The sequence below is a fragment of the Magnolia sinica genome, chromosome 6 (assembly GCF_029962835.1).
Source record: "Magnolia sinica isolate HGM2019 chromosome 6, MsV1, whole genome shotgun sequence".
In the NCBI taxonomy this organism is placed as follows: Eukaryota; Viridiplantae; Streptophyta; class Magnoliopsida; order Magnoliales; family Magnoliaceae; genus Magnolia; species Magnolia sinica.
In genome coordinates, this window is record NC_080578.1 from 37,668,649 (window position 1) to 37,689,515 (window position 20,867).

The 20,867-nt window shown below is 41.5% G+C and overlaps 1 long non-coding RNA gene across 1 annotated transcript; it reads right to left on the reverse strand.

The window, feature by feature from the left end:
- Positions 1-5,647: 5,647 nt before the first annotated feature.
- Positions 5,648-6,031, reverse strand: LOC131249975 (uncharacterized). Its single transcript, XR_009172942.1, has 2 exons — positions 5,894-6,031; positions 5,648-5,857 (listed from the first exon to the last, which is right to left on the reverse strand). It is a non-coding gene; the product is annotated as an uncharacterized LOC131249975 (long non-coding RNA).
- Between the last annotated feature and the right edge of the window lie 14,836 nt (positions 6,032-20,867).

Consider the following 20,867-nt stretch of genomic DNA (forward strand, 5'->3'; position numbering starts at 1 on the left):
TTTAAGTTTTCAACTTGGGACGTTTTGAAGTCTAAGTCACACTTAGTTTTTTTAAAGCAATCTGAAAGGTGTGATTTTTCCAAAACTAGATTATCAAAATTCTCTTTCAATTTAAAAAACTTTTCTTTCTATAGTTTTAATTTAACAGCTATTTTACAACTTTCCCTATATAGGGGATCATAAGCATCCTGAAGATCTTCTTCATTCTCATGATCACTTCCTAGATTTTCTTCACTGGTTGTATCATTTTCTGAGAAAGTGAACTTGGCTAGAGTCATTAGGGCTTTAACATCATTACCCGACTTAGTTTCAGAATCTTCTGACTCAGAAGAGGCTTCAGAGCAGGAAGATTCATCCCATGTAGCCAACATACTTTTCTTTTTTAGGTTTGTCCTTTTTAGGACATTTGTTCGCTAGATGCCCATATTCATGGCAGTTGTAGCATTGGCTGTATTTTAAAGATTTCCAATTTTTAGATCTTGATCTTTTCTTTTCAGTAAGTTTTTGAACATCAACCCTCTTTTTTACTTTTAAAAATCTTGTAAAACTTTTTAGCTAAAAGGGCCATATCATCTTCAAAATTTTTTAAATCAGAATTGTTATTTTCATGAGATATGTTTTTAGAAGACTTAAGGGTGATAGATTTACCTTTAGGAGCTTTAAAGTTTAACCGTAGGTTTGTAGAGAACCAACCAGTTCTTCAACCTGAATATGATCTGTATCACGAAGTTCCTGAATGGTCGTGACTTTTGAATTAAACCTTTCAGGTAGTGAGCGTAGTATCTTTGCACAGACTTTGCTTTCTGGGATGCTATCTCCAAGACCCCACATAGAGTTGACTATGTCATTTAACTTAGTATAGAAGTCCATGAATGTTTCACTTTCTTCCATACATATTTTCTCAAACCTAGTGGTGAGGATTTGTAGTTTAGATGTCTTGACAGTAGTCGTACCCTCGTGTGTCATTTCTAAGATATCCTAGGCTTGTTTCACAGTATCACAAGATATAATTTTTTTTGAATTCATCTGGTGATAGTGCGCAAGTAATTGCATTTAAAGCCTTGGCATTGGCACTACTCTCAGTTCTCTGAAGAGTGGTCCAAGTGCTATAGGGAGCTGCCCTTAGAGATTTAGTTCCATTAAGGCCTATAACTTCAACAGTTGGTGGAGTCCATTTAGTTACTGTGGCTTGCCACACATTCTCATCAAGAGACCTCAAGAATATTCTCATTCTGGCTTTCCAATAAGCATAATTAGAGCCATCAAAAGGTGGAGGCCTAGTTATATAAAGGCTATCAAAATTTGACATCTTAAAAGCTCAGATCGGTTAGCTCAGGAATTAAATCCAAATAAATAAGCTATTAGGCTCTGATACCACTTGAAAATGCCGAGCTATATGTCCTAGAGGGGGCGGGGTGAATAGGACTATGCCAAAAAAAAAAAAAGAAGCGGAATATAGACAACAGATAGTAAAAAAGAATGCAAATAACAAAAGGAAATAACAACCTTAGAAATCAAGTATTGAGAGGTTAATACAAACTTGGTTCTAAGGACAACCTAACACTAAAAATCAATGGTTTATGGCAGGACAACCTTACTAGAACGTGGGTGAGTATCAAAAGCTCAAACTCAATAGGATATGAAAGAAATAGAAACTAATCTATTACAACATTCATCACACAATGCTTAAATATAAAGATTACAACATTTACATCCACAAATACATCCCACATTCTTAAACCATAAAAGATAAAGAAATAAATCACACATCCACCAAACACAGGGAATTATAGTGGTTTGCTTGTGTGTACACTAACTGTTAATGAACAGCCACAGAACTACTCCACTCCTAATATCCACTCCCTCGGGATATTAGCGTTCACTAATTAAAATAAGTTTTTCAAGGTTCATCTAAAACCTTCACAATTGTGTCTTTAGATGGGCTTACACAATTCAAAAACCCCTCACTCTGAGATTTTCTGGATCACCTCAGATAAAACCAAAATAGAGATTTTCTGGAACAATCTTATAAACCAAAAAAGAATTGAATTACAGAAAAAGCAAAAACTTATCTGTATGACGATTTTGAAGCAGCCCGGTAAAACCAATTTGATGACGACGTAGATGTTCAACGTTTAGTGTCACAAGTGTATAGGGTTCTAAGTCTAGATGATTTTTAATTAAATTAGTAAGGGCTTTGTATTGATTTTGATCTCAATGAAGGATAAATCAAATATCCCTTTTCAAAATGAGAATGAAATAAAGAATCAAAATAAAAAATAAGAGCTACTATAAAGAATCTTAAATATGCACAAAATAGCTTAGAAAGTACTCAAAATAATCTAAGAGTGATTGCTTCAGAATGATAAGAATTGAATAAAAAACTTCGAAATTCGAGCACTATTCACACGATTGGTCAAACAGTTTCCAGGACTGGTCGTAGACTAACAGAAATTTTCTGAAAATTCATAACAAATCCTGGACTGGTCGAGGAAATACTAGGACTGGTCGAGACAGCGCTAGGGCTAGTCGAAATAACAGAATTTTACACTTATAAAATGACCAAAATGACCGACCGAAAGTATGAAATGATCTAATCATGATCTAAGGTCAATCTAGGTCAATCATACCTTACTTGTGAGATAGAACATATGAACAATTAATCTATCGAACACTTCAGTAGCTTTAATTCTTGTAATCTTCAAAGCTTGAACTCGACATACTAAACATAATCTTCAACTAGGTCTTGAGTTTTTGGACTTTTTTGGTTCCAGATCTTGAACCGCAATGTTCTTGAAAACTCTATCTTCACTCAATATATAAAAGTCTTCACTTTCTTTCAGTGTGAAGATCTTGGTAAGTTCGTCGTATATATCGGCAAGATAGATTCGGCACGAACAAAACGAACGTCGAAGATTCAATGTGAACAGATACACAAGCTTGATATAAACCAAGATACAAACTTGAATTGGTTTGACACACCAAAATTTGATAATACTTAGGGTTTATCAACATAGCACTTTTATGGTGGACCCCATCTTGCATCCCAGCACAGGAACTTGCTGCGCAAGTCTTTCATAGGAAATCCGCATCCCTAATCCGCGGAAACAGATTGGCTACCCCTGCCACCAGCCACGTGGTTGATGGTCGGTGCTCTGTGGGCCCCACCATGATGTATGTGTTTCATCCATTCCGTTCTTCCATTTTTACAGATCATTTTAGGGCTTTATCCCAAAAACGAGAGAGAAATAAATCTCAGGTGGACCACACCACATGAAAACAATAGTGATTGGATATCCACCATTAAAATACTCCTAAGGCCCACTGTATTGTTTATTTGACATCCAATATGTTGCTTAGGTCATACAGGCCCAGATGAAGGGGAAAAAAAAACAAAAATTAGCTTGATCCAAAACTTTTATAGCCCCTGAAATGTTTTCAAGGGTCGACGCTCATTCAACACTGTTTCCTGTAATGTGGTCCATTTGAGATTGTGACATATCAAATGTTTTGTCTCATACCATAAAATGATCTGTAAAAATAGATGGATGGCATGGATGAAACACATACATCATGGTGGGGCCCACAGAGCTTCGACCACCAGCCATGGGCGAGTGTCAGGGGGAGTAGCCAATCCGTTTCCCCAATCCGCGTCGCTCTCTCTCTCTCTCTCTCTCTCTCTCCAAAATAAAATAATTCCCAAAATCGCGTGCTCTTTGCCCCCAAAATCCAAACCTCTCTCTCTCTCTCTCTCTCCCCCCAAACTCAAAAAATCTCTAAAATCGTGCGCTTTCTACCCCAAAATCCAGATCTCTCTCCCTCCCTCTCTCTCTCCCCTAAGAAATCGGATTGAGTACTGAGTTACTCAGTATGCTCTTATCATACTGAGTAAACTTTGTTGGGACCACTATGAATTTATGTGGTTTATCCACACCGTCCATCCATTTTTTCATATCATTTTAGGGATTGAACCCAAAATAGAAGCTTATCTAAAGATCAAGTGGACCATACCATAGGAAATAGTGGAAATAATGATTTCCACCTATTGAAACCTTGCTAGGCCCCACGGTGATGTTTATTTGTAATCCAAACTTCTCATAAGATCACACAAATATGGATGAATGGAAAAAACAAATATAAGATTGATCTAAAACTTCTATGGCCCCCAGGAAAATTTCAACGATAGACATTCAATTCACACTGTTTCCTGTGGTGTGGCCCATTTTGGCTTTTTGTATACTTCATTTTTGGGATAAGGCCCAAAAATCATCTGATAAAATGTATGGACAGATTGGATAAAATACATAAATCATAGTGGACCCCACTGAGTTTACTCAGTACACAATCCGCCTCCTTCCCCAAACTCAAAAAATCCCTAAAATCGTGCGCTCTCTGCCCCCAAAATCCAGATCTCTCTACCAATCAAATGATTACTGCTGGAAGCAGAGATCGCCCTATTTGACAGCCATAATGGTAAGACTGTTGACGCACAGTGGTCGACGGAGACGGAGACGGAAGATTTGTTTTTGGGGAGGGGTTGCAATGGAGATTGCCGGTTTTGAGATGAATGAGTAGAGAGATTTGGGCGTCCGGTAGCGGAATGGCCTGTTGTTGGGTGGATTTCAGCTATATAAAGAAGGTGTTTTTGTAACAGAGATGCAGAGATGGGTTGATGGTGATGCAGCAGAATGGCTTGATGGTGATGCAGCAATGTAGAGATGGGCTTAGATGCCAAACCAGATCTTTAGATTCTCAATCTAATCAAAGTGCATCTTGCAATTTCGATAGTTCATCTTGCAACTTAGTTTCACACTGTTCTCTAATAAAAGTAACCTGCATAGCAATGGCTGATTCTTTAATTTCTCTTTTCTCACAGGATTGGATACTCTCAGCATCTGCTTTGTCCATGTGCTCTTTTAAATGGGTATTCTCTGACTCTTCTGTTTTCAATATCTACTCAGAAAGCCTACAGGCAAGCACACTATGCTCATGCCACAACTTCATCAGCTCATCCTCATATTCCTGCAGCAATGATAACTGGGCAGCTTGTTCATCCAACTTGGATCTAAGGACTGTAACTGTGATTTCCAGCTCATCCCTACAAGACAGTAGATTATCCATCTCGTCTTCAAAACTCACCTACAATATCCAACTTCGATCTAAAGACTATAACTTTGATTTCGGTTTTGGCGGTTTCTTCATTTTCTTAGCTCTGCATGAGATTAGATAAATTCAAGAGGTAGAAGCACATCGTCACTTCAATCTATCATGCTGTGAATCTCTCCTGCGGTTCACCTTTCCAACTGGTCCTTGAAGAATTATAGGACAGTGGACAGTTCACCTTTCCAACCTGTCCTTTAAGAATTATAGGACAGTAGATGGAAGCTGTGCATAATATACCTGAGCTCTTGGTTCTGAAAAGTGGGGTTGATGGTTCAATACCCAAACAATTGGTCAGTTGGGCCCCTTCATAATAGAACTATGCCTCAATAGGAATTTGAGCATTTTGATTTGTGGCCTACTAATAGACAGTTAATGACACAATGGGCAAGATATTGGCTTCTCGCAGTCACTTATTGCTATCATTGTCTTATCCTATAACTTATTAGGGTGGGCTATTATCCTGCTCGCTTTAAAAATAAAAATAAAAATAATCTGAGATTGGCTGCTCACCTAAGGTCAAGCATCCTTTACCTGGGCTTGAGATTAATGGTTTAGGCCGTCCAAAGGCTTGACAACATTACAGATGGTCTTAAGATTTTATGTGCCATTTGCACATAGCTAGCAAGAAAGAATAATAAGGTCATGCTGATCTATTTTGAGGTATTTGGCCCAGTTGTGTAGTGAATCTTTTCAGCTTATAGCTTCAGATAACCATATTAAATCGTTTCACCTTATAGCTTCAGATAACCACCTTGAATCCAAAAGAAAATACACTATTTGGCCATTGATATCCATTCCACAACCAAAAAGATATATCTCTTCCTAAAACCCCCTCTTTTGGACAATGAAATCCACCTCCACCTCTATGGAAAGGATCTAGTTCCATGCATAAATCTCCAATGAGTTTTCTCAGCCACATACTCCTTTTTTATACAACTCTGTTTTTTCTATTCCAGCATGTTGCACTTTAATCATCCAATTGTACTTCTATGAGTATAGTTTCATGGTGGCTTACAGAATTATATCCTGATCGCTTTCTCAACCGCCTGCACACGCCTTGTACTTGATTGCCATACTAATGGTATTGTAGTATGGAATACCTTCTGGTAGGTGTGTTCTTCAGCTCAACTGTTTCTCCCTACTGCTAGATGAACTTGGTTCGTGTTGATTTTATTTACCTTGATTGGGGTATTGGATTCTCTTGGAAGCATACATGGAGGATGTATTTGGATGGTATAGGAGATGCATTCTGATAGTATATGGCATTTGTATTGGGATGTATCGATGATCCTGTACATAATGCATTCGAATTGTTTTGCAGGATTAATTTGTTACAAGCATTCCCAATAAGATTGGTAAGATCATCCGTTTAATGTTACTGTTATTTTTTAATGTGGTCGAGCAACAGTGGAAGATAATAGTAAGGAGCACAGGTGCGCCAAATAGATAACCTCTTAATTGGAAATGTTTTTTTTTCTAGCTGAGCTATGGATTATGGAGGTAGTTATATAGATTTTGCTTGTGTCCTTGATTTTCAGATATTCAAGTATATGTCGAATGGTGTAAAAGCTTGTAAACATTTTGAAGCAGATCGATCCAAGAGACCCTTACAGGATTGAAATGACTGATTCACTGTAAGAAAAGTTGTGAGTTCTTTTTTACTTGATGAAGCATCAATTAGCATATGAACACTAATATTTTCTTGACGATCATATTCTTTTATGTGTGGCAGTTTCTTTTTATTTTTATTTTTATTTTTCTGCTAGTTTTATGTACAGAAGTCAATCATGAGTTCCTGAAACAATTATATGAGTCTCTATGTGCCGAATTAACTTGCTTGAATTAGAGAAGATCCTAACCCATGTGCTATGTGAATGCTCTAATATCACGTTTGTCCATGTGACACATGGCATAGATGTATGATGGATGGACCATTCATCTGGCAGGCCTCATGGTGGATTGGTCGTAACCAAAATACATGTTGGATGGATGATCCTAACTATTTCACCAGAAGCATCATTAGAGAAAAAAGGGACTGTCAAAAAGTTCGACTAATGTTTCACTTTTGATGAATAAAAGTTCTCATGCCTGTAAATTAGGATAATTTGGTGTGATTTTTCTTGGCAATCAGCAATCCATGCATGTTGGAGTCCTCGAATGAGCAGCCTAGATATACATTTGAGGGGATTGCGACAGGCCAGGTTGGCCCATTACTTTTGCATTCCAACTCCATCAGTTGTTGCTTTGAAGAACTCGAACTCAGCAGACATTAGTAAGCAAGAAAATTTGCAGATGGTTTGTGCATTTTGAGTTCTTGTTCCTTGTCAGTTTGAGACTGAATCACTATGATAAGTGTGTGTCCTATTAACTTGCTCAAAATCTTTGTCAGTCAAGCTGACTATTGGTTTATGCTAGAAAATATCTAACATGGTGCCATTTTGTTTCTACATATGGTTTCCTTTTTAACTTTTTTCCTTCTTTTCTTTCAGATCCTTCCCTGTTTTGCCTTTACAAGGCCTTCAAAAAACCCATGACAGAAAGCCTTAAAGCTTTTTCCTGATGGTACTTGCTCTAACAACCCCTTTTTCATTTTCTTTCTTTATTCCTTTGAAGTGATTCAAGCTAAATTCCATTAATGAGCTACAGCCCAAATATCCCACAGATCAGAGCCGGACTGTTAATTACTAAAATGGTTAAAGGGTCCTGATTAAAGTCCCTTGATCCAGTATTCATAGTTTCATCTGATTGATATGATTTTTGGGAAGTAACCCATCCCCAATTCGGCCCATTTACCAGGTGGTCTAGATATTCAACAATCCAATCACATGTACACCAATGGTTGGAACTGACCCTTGTTATAAACCTAGCCCACATCCAAGAGACCATCAGAACTTAATCCTAATTAAGGAAAAATAAACAAATAAACAACTATTCATGTTTTTTTTATTTATTTTTAAAATTTTTTTAATCTTCTCAAGCTCAACTCAAATACCCTAAAAGAATACATTTGTATACATTTCAATTATCCGCGATTAGATTACAAAAAAAAAAAAGCCGATAATTCTCCCTCTCTAGTGTTTGAAGATTGATACAACACAAAGTCTCTCTCTTTGTCCGTCTCCTTTTACATTCTGACAATGCCTTAGGCATTTGAGAATGTGGTGGTATGGGTAGATATATTGGGCACATGAAAGCTGCCAACTTGTTTTTCAAAGGGAAAGAGTCTGTCATTGTTCAAAGTGGCAGACAAGAGGCTTATATTGTATTACGATTAGATTATTTTGATTAAGGGGAATTTGGTTATTCAACTGCCAGTGCCGTTTGCTGGTCTAATCAGTGCTCGCAGATTCGATTGTTTGGATTTGAATTTTTTTTTTTTTTTTTTTTTATATATATTTGGGTTATGAAAATTGTTGGTTTTGTTTTGGAAAATGTGAGAAAATTCACCGTGAAAACAGTAAGTAGAGATTAATAAAGATTAAAAGAGATTGATTTGTAGTTGAAAAATGCTATAGTACATTAAATGAAATGCATTCCGGTCTAGTATTTCCTCCACATCATCAGCCAACCTTTACGGGACTTTCTGAACTTTTCCTAAAAAACTGGACATTATTTTCTATCCACACATTTTAGTTTTTTCTCCATCCAAACACCCCCGTCGTGCATTCTCCAAAACACTTGTGAGAAGAAATTCTCCACTTGGAGCCAGTTAATTCCCCTTGTGATAAAATGGTGAAACAATGCATGTGTGCACTTATTTAATTCGTGCATATTACCTAAAAAACTTTTTTTCTAATAGCCCGATGTATAATACTTATCCAGGGAAATTAAACACATCTTAAACTACTAGACCTAACCTTTTTGCCTTTTCTGTGGAAAAGGGATAGATGTCTAGAGCATTCCTTCTACGAAATACCTATAACTGAAGCCTCAGATTCGTCTTTACAATTTATACAGAGAAAACTCATACAGTTGAGAAATGAATGCATTGTTGACTACCCAAAAACAGGGGAATTTTGTCTGCTTTTTTCTTGATAATCATGGCTGGGCTGCATGAAGAAGGTTCAATTTTGGTCAATCTCTTATCATGTTTGTGCTTATCATCCTTGATAATCATATCAATGTACTTGATCTGACTTTCTTCAGATGTTGGTCTGTGGTTTGGGTTTCATACATCGTGGATCCTCACAAAACACGTATCCTTTTAATTTTTTTCAATTCACAGGTGGTGGTCAATTTTACTGCTTCATAGTGCAGGTCATGCCATTTCATTGCCTTTGTTGTCACGCTCCAAACTCAGAAACCGGGCTCACAAAATTCCTGATCGCCAAATTCAGTGCCGACAGCCTCCGTAGTACCCCATTCTCGGCTCCCAGCGCCCATACACTAGTTTTCGATCCTGAGATCCTACAAGAAGGATTTTCAACATGAATTTGTTTGAAGATAAGCATAACCACAAGTATACCCAAATTACAAAGATAACATTATCATCACATATTCACTAATATCAAAAACTTGAGTACAATACATGAAAGGTAAATACAAGATAAATGCCAAAGGCTCCAAAAGCTCTGTTGCACGCTCTTGCCCCAGCTCGACTGCATCCTAGTGTCACCTGCATGCATCTATCGTGCATAAGCTTATAGAAAGCTTAGAGGGTGGTGTAAGTGTGTGCGTAAGATAAATGTCAAGTACACAATATATCAGAGCAAGTAGAAATACTAGCAAGTCCATAAAATATCATCAACCTTATCCAGGATATGCGATGCAAAGAGATAATAAGCCAATGACATATACTGAGAAAGTAATGTAGGTCGACTATGCAATGTAGAGACATAATGAGCCAAATATCAGATACCGAGTATGCAATATAATATGCAATTTTAAAGAGCTACGAATACCATTAGTCTCATCTAGGCCATATAAATGCAGAAACATAACAGCCCAAAATGCCATATGTAAGACCTGTATTCTCGCCCGTACTATTCTGTAAATTTTCGCGGTCCTCCTAGTCAAATTTCAACGACCCGCAGGTAGGTTTTGCGCACACTCTTGGGTCATATCCTGTAAATCCGAGCCGACTCAAGCCGAGACCTATATCATTGCAACCCCACCATCGTCGCGGTTCCAACGATGCGTCTCGTGCGTCAATGCGACGCTCAGATTATGAGATCCGGCCTGTGCATTACCGCGGCCATTGATTGCTTGATCGCGGGACCCACCTATCCCTGTTGTTGTACTTTCCTACAAACATAATTACTATGATGTCACCCTAGGGGTGACATCACCCTACCCTACCACCTTACCTTCCCTTTTCCCCATAAGTCAAACTCATTAATTCCCATCACCTCACCATCCCTCTCTCCCATCACTCCCTTACATCATTTCTCTCTTTCACTTCTCTCCATTCCAAGCAACCATGAGAGCCAACGTCCACCTCCATGAGAGAATGCCATGTGTGGCCCACCTTCTTACTTTCCATCTCCACCATCCAAAGTCCATCTCAACCGTCGGAATCGTTTTCTTGGAGCTTTAGATCGTGTTGGCGGAAGAAGTCTAAGAGGATCATGAGGTGGGTGCATCTTTAGGGTAAATCTCTCCACTTTTAGGATGTGGGTGATTTCTTATTTAGATTTGATGATTTAAGGGCCCACTTGTGGTGGGACCCATCTTGATGTATGCTTTATATTTAGGGAGGACCCATAGTGGCGGGGTCCCTCCCCTTCTTGTCGATCTCTCTCTCTCTCTCTCTCTCTCTCTCTCTCTCTCTCTCCTTGTTGATGTGGTCCACCTATTTTGTGCATGTGTGATTCAGACCGTCCAGCCATTGGCCCAGCCCTGCTGCCTGATCTGGATGATGGGAAAATAGAAATATCATCTTGATCCAGAAATTTCGGTGGGCCGCACTCACGTGGGCCCCACTTGTTGCTACACGTGTGGTGCATCCACACCATCCATTCGAGTCTAGTCTTGGACTGAGACAAATCTAAACGTCAGGTGGTTTGGACGCTGGAATGCTCTGGACGCTGTCACGATTAAAAAAAAAAGAGCACATATATGTTATTTTAATAATGTAATAAGTGTATATATCATATATACGTGGTGGCCCCATGTGGGACCCACGTTGATATATTTATAATATAATTATAATTATAATTATATATATTATACATGTATGTGGTGGCCCCATGTAAGGACCCACCTGCTGACGGATTGGCTGGCTTTCCACACCAACGCCTTGCTACTGTAATGCAGCATGGGACCCACCAGATGTATGTGCTTTGTCCAAGCCGTCCTGTACATGGACGTGGACCCCACCCACTGCGATGTGCAGTATCCACTCCGTCCATTCAAATTCCATGTCATTTTGGAGCTGGTGTATGTATCAACACCGTTCATCTATGTGGGGCCCCTGCATGATGTGCGTGTGGCACCCTCACCGTCCAGCTGGACAGTGGGACCCACCAGATTTATATATTGTATCCACACCATCCGTATATAGACAGTGGCGGTGCAGCACATCTTGAGGTAGGTGTAATCCCCTTCGTCAGTCCATTCACCCGGACTGGTGGGCCACACGTGTGGACCCACCTTGGGATGGAAACCGGTTGGCTAGTGTACTTTACATCAGCTATATAGCTGATGTATTGACGTCAGTAAGTTATGTGGGTTCCATCTGAACCGTGGACACCACCCTGATGTATTCCTTTCATCCACACCGTACAAGTAGTGATGGACGGTGCTGGACAATGTTTGGACAGTGTTGATCATCATTAGTGGGTGCCGTGTGCCCCATAGAATGATGTGTATAGTGATACACATGTTACGCCTGTAACTATTGTAATGATTTTAGATGTAATTCAAGCTCCCATCCATGAGGGCCACTTTGATGTATTTTGTGGCCCATCTACGAGGCCTGCCTTGATGTATTTATGGCCTGATGATGCAGCCCATTTGATGTATATGAAACCCAGTGGAGCGGCCCGTGGACGTGGTCCACTTGTCGTATTTTCCATTTGTGCGAGGCCCGTTGGGTGCGACCCATTGATGTAGCCCACTTGATGCGTGATGAGGCCCATTGTGATGTATTCGAGGCCCAGATATGTGGCCCATTTGATACATATGAGACCCATGTGTAGGGCTCACATGTTATGTTTTTGAGGCCCATGAGCAGGGCCTACCAGTTGTGTAAGAGACCCATGATATTGTATATTAGGCCCTTGTGTGAGGCCATGGGCCCACCATACGTTTGGCTCTAAGCGGGCCACTCCTTGGTAGCAATGTTGGTTAAATGGCCACATTGTTGGGTAATGATGGTTCAATGTCCACGTTGTCATGACCGATTGCCGATTCCGATCAATGTGACAGATTTACCGATTCTGATTATCGATCGATCCGATTGTCGTGACCGATTTGCCGATTTCATTATCGATCGATCCGATTGTCGTGATCGATTTGCCGATTTGATTATTGATCGATCCGATTGTCGTGACCGATTTGCCGACTCTGATTATTGATCGATTCCGATTGTTGTGACCGATTTGCTGATTTAATTATCGATTGATCCGATTGTCGTGATCGATTTGCCGATTTGATTATCGATCGATCCGATTGTCGTGACCGATTTGCCGATTCTGATTATCGATCGATCCGATTGTCGTGATCGATTTGCCGATTTGATTATCGATTGATCTGATTGTCGTGACCAATTTGCCGACTCTGATTATCGATCGATCCGATTGTCGTGACCGATTTGCCGACTCTGATTATTGATCGATTCCGATTGTCGTGACCGATTTGCCGATTTAATTATCGATCGATCCGATTGTCGTGATCGATTTGCCGATTTGATTATCGATCGATCCGATTGTCGTGACCGATTTGCTGATTTGATTATCGATCGATCCGATTGTCGTGACCAATTTGCCGATTTGATTATCGATCGATCCGATTGTCGTGACCGATTTGCCGATTCTGATTATCGATCGATCCGATTGTCGTGACCGATTTGCCGACTCTGATTATTGATCGATCCCGATTGTCGTGACCGATTTGCCGATTTGATTATCGATCGATCTGATTGTCGTGACCGATTTGTCGATTCTAATTATCGATCGATCCAATTGTCGTGACCGATTTGCCGATTCTGATTATCGATCGATCCAATTGTCCTGACCGATTTGCCGACTCTGATTATCGATCGATCTCGATTGTCGTGATCGATTTGTCGATTTTGATTATTGATCGATCCGATTGTCGTGACCGATTTGCTGATTCTGATTATTGATTGATCTGATTGTTGTGACTGATTTGCTAATTTTGATTCTCGATCGATCCGATTGTCGTGACCGATTTGCCGATTCTGATTATCGATCGATCCAATTGTCGTGACCAATTTGCCGATTCTGATTACCGATCGATCCCATGTGTGACGATTTGCCGATTCTCGATTATCGATCGATCCGATATGTCGTGACCGATTTGCGACTCGATTATCGATCGATCCGATTTCGTGACCGATTTGCCGATTTCGATTATCGATCGATCCGATTATCGTGATCGATTTTATCGATTTGATTATCGATCGATTCGATTGCCTGTGATCGATTTGCCGATTTCGATTTGATATCGATCGATCCGATTGATGTGATCGGTGCCAATGTCGTGACCGATTTGCCGATTTCGATTATCGAATCGATTCCGATTTGTCGTGACCGATTTAGGCCGATTTGATTATCGATGATTCGATTATGTCGACCGATTGTTAGGCCGATTTCGATTAGTCAGAGGCCGATTGTGATGCTACATGATGTATCGATCTATGAGTTGAGCCCATTGATGATCCGTATTTGAGGCCCATGTATAGTGACCCATTGTGATGTATTCGTGCATATGGGCAGGATTGTATGTATTCAGCATCGTGGCGTGCCCATTGATACTTCGAGCCCTTGATGATTCGATGTGATTATGTGAGGCCATGAGTAGAGGCCATATGATTGATGCCGATTGTTGGGCCGTGGCCCATTATGATGTTTGTCTATGTGACATTCATTGTCGATCAAGTTAACTCCTGTTGAGGCCAGTTATTATGACCGATTATGAGTATGTGAAGACCTCATAATGCCTCGAAGCCGCATTGTATGGATTGTTGACTATGCAAGGCTGCGATTGTATGAATGCTCACCCGATAGTGAGCTATTTCACATGAGCGCATGGTATGTGCAGGATTGATGCATGGCTGGATTGTATGACTCATTCATCTTGCATTGTGATTACTGTACGCCCTAGCGACATCAGGGTCATAGCCTCCATAGGCATATCATGGATGGCCAGATGGGACACCGAAAATATTGGTTCTAGCATACGGGCGCCATAGATGTCCCTGGGTGAAAATTCCTAAACCCTCTTGGTACCAGAGGACGCCCCAACGTCGAGACCGAGTGGATACATGAGCGCCCGAGTGCCGAATACCAGGAGGCCGCGTCTCCCACTGTGTCGTGGTCGGTTGGGAGGGAGTGTGGCCTTACTCGCCCGAGGGTAGGGGGCAATACTAGGCTGAGTTTGACCAGCTCGTGAATGGGTCCGCTATCGACGTGCTGGATAGGTATTGGCAGATTATTGGTCAGGCGGATAGTGAGGTTTCTTACGCTCACTTGGACTGTGCGGCTGGGAGAACGGCAGTGCCATTTGGAGTGTACTAAACCCCGGTGATGATCCCAGAGATGAACTGTACTGATATGTGGATTTAGTGAGTAGGAGTCGCATACTCATTCATGCATTTATTCATTCACTATCCACTCGGGTTGGTGGTGCGCAACTATTTGTTACATGTGCCTTCGCAATGGCCAGGATTTCGATTGGGGCGCGCGACTAATCTGAGATCAGGAGTTTACCACATTGAGTCTGACTATCCAAATTAGGTATGAGACTAGTTTGGATAGAAGTTCCTTGTGATGAACCTCATAGCCTGCGATACTACGTACTATCATCCCGACTTCACACTCCATCGTGGTCATTCCATTCGCACCGCATATTGCATTACATTCGCAGTATATGGCATTTTGGGTTACCTGTGTTTCTTCATTTATATGGTTTAGATACGGCATCTGATATTCGACTCTTTATGATTCCTCATTTGTAAAGTTGATCTGTACTACGTATTCTGATATTGTTTGACTCATGGACCTGTCAGTATTTTTGCTTACTCTGATAATGTATGATTCATGACCTTGCGCCTAATTGGACATTGTATGATTATGACATTTCGTTGAATACTTGGCACTTACCTTGTGCACACACTTACACCATCCTCTAAGCTTTCTATAAGCTTATGCGTGATAGATGCGTGCAGGTGATGTTAGGTTACATCAGTATTGAGCTTGAAGCGTGCTGTAGTCTTCTGGAGCTTGATTTTCGATTGATGTAATTTCCTTTCAGCATTGTACTCAAATAATTATATTAGTGGATATATGATGATGATGTTGCTTTTGTGAATTGGGTAATCTTGTGGTTATGCTTATTACAAATTAAACGTACATTGTATAAAAAAAAATCCTCCTTATAAGATCCCAGGATCGGAATCTGGCGTATGAACGCTAGAAGCCGAGAATGGGGTACTATGGAGGCTGTCGGCACCAGATTCGGCAATCGGGATTCCTGTGAATCCGATTTCCGGGTTTGGGGCATGACACCATATGCCACGGATGTAATGTAATATGCGGTGCGAATGAAATGACCAAGCCGGAGTGTGAAGTCGGGATGATAGTATGTAGTATTGCAGGCTATAAGGTCTATCATAAGAGACTTCTATCCAAACTAGTTCCATACATAAATTTGGATAATCAGACTCAATGTGGTAAACTCCTGATTTGCGCGCCCCAACCGAAATCCTGGTCATTGTGAATGTACACATAACAATTAGTTGTGCACCACCAGCTCGAGTGGATAGTGAATGAATGAATGGTTAAAATGCTGAGTATGCAACTCCTGCTCAATAAGTCCACCTATCAGTACTGTACATCTTTGGGATCATCACCGAGGTCAAGTACACTCCAAGCTGGCTACCGCCCCAGCCGGCCCCTTAGCCCAGCGAGTAGAAAAGACCTCATTATCCGCCTGCCAGTAGCATACCAACGCCTACTCGGCTTGTCGATAGTAGACCTATTTGGGAGCTGGTCAAACTCAGCCTAGCTTACAGCCCCCCTCACTCGAGCGGATAAGGCCACAACCCCTCCCAACCGACCACGACACATTGGGAGACGCGACCTATTGGTATTCGGCACTCGGGCGCTCATGTATTCACTCGGTGTAGATGTTGAGGCGTCTCCTGGCCTTGGAGGTTTAAAGACTTTCACCCACGGACATCTAAAGTGCCCAGATGCTCGAACCAAACATTTTCGGTGTCCCATTTGGTTATCCACGACATACCTGTGGAGGCCACAACCTTGATGTCGTTAGGGCATATAGTAATCACAATCACACGAACATGCAGATGATGTGTATGGGCATGTATCATGATGCTATGCTGTCGCATACTCATAATCAGTATCGATAACCGGCACTGATAATCGGCATCGATGATCGGCCTCGTTGAAGGGCCTAATGGAAGGTCACAATGTGGACATTTAACCATTATTGCCCATCAATATAGACATTTAACCAACATTGCTCTCAAGGAGTGACCCTCATAGGGCCAAACATATAGTGGGCCCATGACCTCACACAAGGGCCTCATACACAACATAGTGGGCCACATAAAATCTTAATGGGCCGCATCACATGAGCCACATATACATCATAATGGACCGCATCACATGGGCCTAATATACATCACATTGGGACGCACATATGGGTCTCTCATACATCACATCGAGCCTCATTAAAGGTCACGAACACATCACAGTAGGCCTCCTCACGTGGGCCATATATACATCACAATGGGCCTTACTCATGGGCCTCAAATACATCATATCGGGCCTCATACCTGGGCCACAATCACATCATAGTGGGCCTCGCCAAATGAGTCACAAATGGGCCGCACATATGGGCGTCATATATGTCAGAATGGGTCGCTCTCACGGGCCTAATATACATAACAATGGGCCGCTCTCACGGGCCTAATATACATCACAATGGACTGCTCTCACAAGTCTAATATACATCACAATGGACCACAACCCATAGGCCTCATATACATCCAATGGGCCACAACCCATGGGCTGCACCAATGGGCCTCATATACATCAAGATGGGTTGCAACAATGGGCTGGACCAATGGGCCTCATATACATCAAGATGGATCGCAACAATAGGCCGCACTAATGGACCTCATATACATCAAGATGAGCCACAACAATGGGCCGCACCAATGGGCCTCATATACATTAAGATGGGCCGCAACAATGGGCTGCACCAATGGGCCTCATATACATCACAATGGGCTGCATAATATACACCATTCATCTATTTTAGAGATCTTTTTAGAGCATCACCCAAAAATGAATCACATTGGAAGATCATTTGGACCATACCACAAATAATAGTGGAGATAATGATCGAAAGATCATCTAGACCACATTGCAAATAGCAGCGGAGATAGTGATTTTCACTGTTAAAAATTCACAGGGCCACCATAACGTTTATTTTCCATTCAGTCTGTTCATAAGGTCATAAAGATCTGAACCAAGAGGAAAAACAAATATCATATTGATCCAAAACTTCTGTGACCCAGGAAGGGTTTCAATGGTATATGTTCAATCTCCTACTGCTTTTGTTGTGTGGACCACTTGATAGTTAGACCTGTCTTATTTTTAATCTTAGGCCTTAGGACGAGCTTACCAAATGGATAGACGGTTTAGATGTAACACATACATCATGGGTGGGGTCCATGTACATGGCCCACCAGGGATTTAAATCAGCTTCATTTTTTATTTTTTATTTTTGTCTCAAGCCTTAAGACGAGCCCGTCCAATTGATGAACGGTTGAAGCATACCTCATGTGGGCCCCATAGCTGCTGGACAACATGGCTAAAACACATACATCAAGGTGGCATTCCACCGTCCAGATAGCTGGACGGTGTGGATGCAATATACACATCAAGGTGGGCCCCCCCATCCGGCATATGGACGGTGTAAATGAAACACGTACATCAGGGTAGGTCCCTAATCTGGACGGTATAAATGAAACATATACATTAAGGGCCCCACATCTAGATGGATTGTTTGGATTTAAAACACATCAACGGTGGGTCCCACAGAATTTGGTGACATCACTACAATAGTTATATAGCTGGTGTATGGTAGTCCAATCAATCCACTTCCATTCAAAGTAGGCCACACGTGTGGGATGGGTTCCCACCGTCCAAGTAATGGACAGTGTGGATATAAAACATATGTATCACGTGTGGGCCCTATACGGATGAACGGTTTGGATATAAAACATACCACGTGATCAAGGCCCACAGAACTTTCTGACGTCAATACCCAGCTATATAGCTGGTGTGAGGTACACCAGCCAATCCTCTTCACAGGTGGGTCCCACGATAATGTTTATTTTCCATCCCATCTGTTGATAAGGTCACAAGGACCTAAATAAAGAGGAAAAACAAATTTCATATTTATCTAAAACTTCTAGGACCTAAAAAGGGTTTCAATGGTAGACGTTCAATCCCTTGCCTTTTTTTTTTTGGGTGTGGACCACTTGAGATCCGTTAACGGCTGATTTTTAGGGGATCCTAGTTTCTAAAGGGGACCCATCAAATGCATGGTGTTGATGTTCAACATACATCAAGGTAGGGCCTGTAGTGGGGCCTACCGCCCCTGTTCGTTTTACAAGCAGCAGGATGCTGTTTGCTGCAGCGTCCTCTGGACGCTGGCAGCAATAGCGTCAACTATATATATATATTTGTTTTTTTGAGGTTTTTCATAAGTGGGGCCCACATCAAGACGATCCAGTCCATTTGTTGGATTCTATAGCTCATGACAGACCCAATAAGCCTAATATTCAGCATGTTTCGACGTGCAGAAACATTACAGTGGGTCCTAACATGTTTTAACAGCAAATATCATTATTTTTCTATGATGTGGACTGCTAGATTTTCAGATTAGCTTCATTTTTCGGCTCAATGCCTAAAATGAGCTGGGAAATAGGGTGGACGATGTGGATCGGATACATACATCAAGGTAGGGTCCACATGTGTGGATAGTGTAGATATACAACATAAACATCATGCGTCCCAGTGGGTCTGGTCAGTGTGTCCAGCACCGTCCCATATTGGACGGTGTGGACGGCACACACATGCCACTTGGCCCCACTGTCCCAGCGTTTGGATGGTGGCGGCATAATAGATACATCAAGGTGGGTCCACGTAGTGGCCCACCACAGTTTGGACTAAACTGATATTTGTGTTTTTCCTATAATCAGGCCTGTCCCAATGGACAGGCAGCAAGGTAGGGTCCAACGCATGGACGGACTGGATCAGGTGGGCCACACTCCATCATGAGAGAGAGAGAGAGAGAGAGAGAGAGATGGAGGGACCTCAGCACTATGGTCCCTCCCTTCCATACTTTACAACATACATCAAGTGGGTCCCATTACATGTGGGCCCATCAATCAAAATCAACGGTGGAGATTCCTTCTCCACCAAGATGTAAGGTCTAGATGAACATTTTCATACAAGGAAATAAACATCATGATGGGATTCATGGAGAATGGCCCCATCATGGGATAGATATATGAATCATGGTGGGCCATCGGCCACACCTACGGTCCAAAGTGAGATCTATACCATCAATAGGTAGGCGCCACTTGACCTATAATCCAAACATGAAATCTAGGCCTATAAAACACCCACCGTAGGATCTTCTTAGCCCGATGGAATGCCAAACTCATTTGCTCTCTCTTTGATGGAGGTTGATGAAGGTTGAAGGGCTACGATGAGAGATCTTGGGGTAGGAAGTGGGCCACACACAAAGCTCTCTCCCCTTTTCTCATTGCTTGGATGGTCACCTCTCTTGGTGCTTGGGAAAATAACTAGAAAATGAGAGAGAGAGGGTGGGTGATGGGATGAAAAGGGATGGGTGATGGGTGAGTGATGGGTGTGTAAGAGATGGGATGAAAAGGTTGACTTTTGGGTGAGAGAGGGATGGGTAGGGTATGGGCTGTACCTGATTGATTGATGGATTGATGTGATGTTTGGTGGAGATTCTCTCGGAATTGCAAATGCGCAGCGTTTCTTCGAGATAGATACGGGCCCACATCTCCTAGCTTGAGTATTGCATCAGCGCGTGAGACGCGGTATTGGAAACACGACGGCGTGGTCGCAAGGGTACAAATCTCAGGTCAAGTCGACTCAGATATACGGGCTGCGACTTAGGGTCATGCGCAAACGCCGATTACAGATTGCGGGTTGTTGGAATTCGACAGGGAGGACCGCGGGAGTCTAAGGAATGGTACGGTCTAAGATACGAGCCTTACACCTGTCCTAGCTGAGCTCACAAAAAAATTTCCTGATGTTATTTTTCTGAAGGTAGATGATGTCGACAAATTGAAGGTAAACTCCATCATCCCTTCTCTTTACAATTAGATGAATATTGTTCTTATCTTCATATTAGTTTCTGGCGCAATGTGCTCTGTGCTATGAATAATTCAATGACTGTAATATTTTCTATTAGTAAAGGAGGGTTGATACATGTAGGCAGCCAGT